This window comes from Pinus tabuliformis, chromosome Q, assembly GCF_031772625.1.
Source record: "Pinus tabuliformis cultivar Carrire ecotype Pingquan chromosome Q, CPIR1, whole genome shotgun sequence".
NCBI classification, from domain to species: domain Eukaryota; kingdom Viridiplantae; phylum Streptophyta; class Pinopsida; order Pinales; family Pinaceae; genus Pinus; species Pinus tabuliformis.
Window position 1 is genome coordinate 519,388,442 of NC_142296.1, and position 5,568 is coordinate 519,394,009.

The 5,568-nt window shown below is 43.3% G+C and overlaps 1 pseudogene; it reads right to left on the reverse strand.

Annotated features, from left to right (window-relative positions):
- Positions 1–931: 931 nt before the first annotated feature.
- Positions 932–2,244, reverse strand: LOC149220460 (uncharacterized; annotated as a pseudogene).
- Between the last annotated feature and the right edge of the window lie 3,324 nt (positions 2,245–5,568).

Genomic DNA, 5,568 nt, shown 5'->3' on the forward strand with positions numbered 1-5,568 from the left:
ACCTACACCCCACGATTGATCATCTCCGCATAGTGGAACGTGTAACCTGCCTGCTACCCCATTCAATTACACTTGTTCCTGTCATAGCCTACCTAATAGAATGCACAAGGGACAACCCTGGAATACTAAGCAGCCAGCGGGGAGGATGGCACTACTGGCAAATACCGTCTGGAAAAAACGCCGCAGGCACGAAGTGTGGTAGGCCTCCGCCGAGAGCATAGGAAAATCCTCTCCCATTGGTCGAGCCTGCTTCCGCATCCTCTCTTTATCAGTCGAGCCTCCTTGCGCATCCTTTGTTTGCGGGAGGAGCTGAGCCCGGACGGTGAAAGAGCTAGGGGAGGCTGGTCCATTGGAAATGGAGAGGCCTTCTAATCCATTTCTTTAGGGGGTGAGGGTGTGTTAGCACGCTCGACTAAAAGGCTGCCATCTATGGAGTTGCTCGACCAATTCCTTTTAGTTACTTATTTGAGAGGGGCACCCAATAAACATCAAGGATAGTACACTCGACTGCCCTTAGTTACTTATTCAAGAGGGCGGTCGCCATCAATTTGGAAGCTTGACAATCCCCATCGCCGATTCCTTTTCCGAGCGAGAAGGGGGATCAATTCTTGGTTGGAAAAGGAGGGGGGCTGACCCTCTCCCCCCGAGGGTCGAGCGATAAATCCCTATAAATGGATCAATGAATAGATAGAGCAAGTTTACGGTACAACAGACAGCACACCAATTTGCTTCCAAGGTTACAACAACCATGCGCACAGGAGACAGGGGACATTTCACCAATGGCCACCCACCTACCTTGTAAGTAAAAAATGGCATGAGCCGCATGCGAGGATACTCGCACATACGATTCTTAGGGGGAAAAGGCCTGCGCCCACCCAGCTAGAGGCATAGAGAAGCTAATGGAATACAAAACATATCTTCAAGATCTACCTTATTTTGATCGTTTAGAGGGTGATCACGAAGTCACTAAATGAATTCCTCCGTTTCTTCCGGAGGTAGGTGCTGCAAAGACCCGCAGCGAGGAAGAGATTACCAAGTGACACATAGAATATGGCGACGACAACAGCATGTCGTAGAAGGAGATATGGAGCCACCCTTGGCTTGACGTATCTACAACTACATCCTCGAGCGGCAGTGAAACGGGTATCGTGAATGCGAGATGCCAGCGGAATGATCAGCTAGACGTGTGTGCAGGAGCTAGGGCCTACCGCGTCCTCCCTTGTGTGTTGGAGATCTAGAGCGAGTGCACTAGAGAGGAACGAGAACTAGGTTTATATATTCTATGGCGAAGCATCTGAGGCATAACTGCACACTCGCACGATCTTTGCCGAGAGATAGGAGCACTCGGTGGAACTGGTGAACTACACTTGCTTCCGGATAGATGTGTGGGACAGAGGGCTCGTGGTACTTGCTTCCTACCCTTCCGCTTGGGAAACCGTGTGAATAGAGAGTGGGCAGAAGGGAAGGAGGTCCTCATATGGAGTCGCACACTTGAGGAGTGCGGGAGACCCAGATGGGGAATGGGTCGGTGCAGTGAACTCCACACCCTACCCCTTGGAGATGGAGAAGAATCACCACTTACGAGGGATGGAGAGGTATTGATTTCTTTATTTCAAGAAAGTTCCAGTATTTAGTCAAGGGAAAGAAAGGTGAAACAATGGATGGCTTCTTCTGAAACTGCTGCTTCTAGTGCTACTACATTCCATTCATTGCTATGTACAACGACCAGAAACAGCTTGTGGTCGGCTCGGTTCGAGTTCCAACTGCATCTGATATAATATTGACAGCCTATATAAGAATAAGAATTTGAAAACAGCCAACCACTTATAAATAGGTTATACCTTTATTGAATGGAATGAAATCCCCTACCAGTCTTTCTTTCTTAACTAAAGAAATAACCTAAAGAAAAGGATGGCGTTGGTCGAGCAACTCCGTCGATGGCGGCCTTATTAGCCAAGTGTGCTAACGCACCCTAAATAAATCCCAACGAGGCACCCTCAAGAAATTGCTCTCTGGCAATACAATAAAGGCAGGCAAGCGAATCTTAGAATGCCCACGTAGATTAATACGCCTTCCAACATTAGCACTACTGTGGTAATGGCATGCATGGGGCGTGGCCTTCCTTGCATCACAGATCAGCAGCAGTTCTTTTACAGAAAGGTCCTGTTCTCTTCCCTTTCTGCATCTGGAGCTATTGGAGGATCCAGAATACACTTTGATTTGACCGGTGTAGATGAAGCCCATCCTAATCCGGCTTGTTTGCCATGGTAGAGTGACCTTTCCTCTCCTTATCAGTCGAGCCCCTCACCATCGGAATAGTGAGTGACTCCGTCCCTCCGGTCCTCTCTCAGGGGTCAAGCAACTAAAGTTCCTCTCCTCTCCTCTCCTCTCCTCTCCTCTCCCTTTTGGTCGAGCACCTAAAGGTCCTCTCCTTAACAGTCGAGCCTACTTACGCATCCTTATCAGTCGAGCCCCGTTGCCGGTCCTTATCAGTCGAGCCCCATTGCTAGTCCTTATCAGTCGATCTCCATTGTCGGTCCTTATTAGTCGAGCGTGCTTATGCAACCTATCGGTCCTCGGGTTATTCTTCTCTGAGGAGCCAGCGCTGAACCTATGTAATTGAAATCCTTTGACCAACTAAAGCGGTATCTTCCAGGTACTATCATACAACTAATAATTAGCTTAGACTTTCACAAATTCTATTAAGACGAATGAACTTGAGGATGTTGAGTTTTCTAGCTTCAATGTCTAAGACTAAGGTCAGAATGGAGACTGAAGCTATTGGTCCTGGATAAACATTTGCTTCAACAGGCTCTGCTTCAAGCTCTTGAGATAGATCGAGATCTTGCTCACAAAGGTATGGGTCTTTATCTCTAAATTCAGAATCCCAATAAAAAGCATCAGTATATGTGACTCAGTCAACTGCTTCACCGATAGAATCAACAGGGTATGTTGGGCAAGATGATAGGTGATCTGAGTCTCGATCTGGAAGGTATGCTACCTTTGCTCTAGTTATCTATGCCTATATAGTCTATACTCTTGCCTTTGCTCTTGGAACAGGAAGGGGTGTTACAGACTCTATAAATGGACGAGGTGCCGTGGGCTTAGATGCCTCCTCCGCCTTTGCTTCTCCCGTAGCTTCTGTCTCTACTACTTATGGGTATGGATCTGCCATATATGGATATAAATCCACACAAAGGGAAGCTTTTACTAGTAATGCCTATGCCTCTAGGACTAGTGCTGGGTCACCAGGGTATAGAGATGAAACTATATCATCGATTGGAGCTGGATCTATAAGGTATGCTACTGATGGGTAATTTGGATAAGATACTCGTGCTGATGGTGGAGCCACTAATAAGACCGTTGGGCCACCCCTAGGCTTAGTATAACGCCCTAGTGGCTACGGTGCGACACTTTCCATTGAGGGTATAACCTTGCCAGTATCACCAGGCTAGTAGTTCTCAGCAGTGCATACCAGGCATAGGCCCCACCTACTATTCCCTCCATTCCCTCCATTCTCTCCATCCATTCTCCCATCCATATAGCATATCTACTGCTCAACTCGAGGTAGTGACAACTACTCATTCATGACCGATACAGCACATATTATAAACCATGCGCTTGGAACAGCGATTCACCCTCGTCTATTCAGGAGATTATATTCAGAGTTAGGCATCTTGTTCTATAAAGAAGAAAAGAAATTCATTTTACTTATTGGGTGGTGTGGAGCGATAAAAAGGTGCCTTTCGAACTCCTAATTACCTTCACATTAATTATCAACCCAGGGACGACTTGTTATTTCAAGAGTGTACTCTGTCTGAGGCGGCTATTTACTTAAGAGTAATGTTTTGCAGTATAGTGTTTAAAACCCAAAAGTAAATGAATACTTGAAACAAAATCTAATTGGAACAGCAAGAAACTGAAATGTTCTAAACTAAATCATTCATTCAAACAACCATCAATCGAGGATATAGTAGCAATAACTCAGTCCTCTAGAAATTGATGCAAAAGGAATTAGAGCATGGACCATGGATCAGGGAGCGTGGTAGCATTTGCTGAGGCTCACGACAGCCTTGGACCTTCTCTCACACCAAAGCAACAAAGGCAAGTAAATAAATCAGCAGAAAGTAAAACGGAACAGTGAAATGGAAATGGGACAACAATAAATGATACAACAGTAAAATGGAACAAATGGAACAACAGCAATCAAATGGAACAACAATCCTTAATGAATTACGAAACAACAACTATCACCCGTATGTACATGATTTACATTAATATAGAAATCTGAGAGTATCGAATGATGCAGCTATGTTTCTAAACAGAATGATGCTACTCTCGAATCCCATAAATATGGTTTGACATAAATCCAATGACAGTAACATTCATACCAGCACTCTGTTACAGAAATGGCTGAATAAAGATACAATTCGACCCCGTGTGAATTCAATTATATAGTGCAGAGTTCTTACATGGAGAAATCGTTCATTCATTGATCATAACAGAATCATAGCGCATCATATAAAGAATGTATCAGATTACTTAATAATAGAAATAAACAAACCATACGCAAATCACCGTATAATAATACAAAGGCAAGTGTCCTTTGGAGCCGGGCCCTTAGCTGCTAATGGAACACTGCCTTAAGTTACTCCAGATGCAGAGACGAAACGAACACTGAGTCTTTTATATTAATTGCATCAACAAAAGCATAACAAGGTCAGGTCTCAACGAGACTCAATGATCACAGTTGTTCTAGAACCGTAAAATTACAAGAACAGTCCTCCTCCTCTGATCTTTGGTTTCATTTAAATAGAGGAAGATCAGAGCATAGATAATTACAACATGATTCTTTTACAAATTTAGGTTGATTCTAACTTCATCTCTTCAACAAAAGCAAGACGAATTTGGGTTGGCAATTGAGATTTGGAGGACGACCGCAACTGCAAATCTGAGAAAATCGTGCTCAAAGAACCCTACGTTTCTCCCTGTACAAGCCGAATTTGGGCAAACCATTCTAAACTAAAGTTAACTGGGCCCGTTCTGGACAAAACCCATGTTCCGGATTTTCCAAATTCGTCTTCATTTGCTCAGAATCTCAACCGCAAAACTGTCACTCCTTAAACCAGCGAATTTCTGAGTTGGCAGATTTAAAAATCAAATCTTCAATCTGGAAGTTACCTTGGAGGCTAAAAATGGTGAATAATGTTATAACCAACTTATTAGAACTATCATTGGTAAAATAATGCATAATAATCAATTTATTAGAAATAAAGGAGAATAAATAATTTTAGAGCATAAATCATCATAAAATGGATTTATATAATAAATTATAATAAATGACATGATGAAGAATGGTAGAAATGGGTGGAATAAATGTTCACAAGTGACAATAACAATGGCATATTAACGACCCAACATACCCCCACACTCAATATGTTGCATGTCCTCATGCAACGAAAACTGAATATATTGCATGTCTTCATGCAATCCAAAGACAAAAACCATGTGTTAACCAAGCAATAAAAATTTGAGAATAAATGAATGCTTCCTTAATTAATGAATATT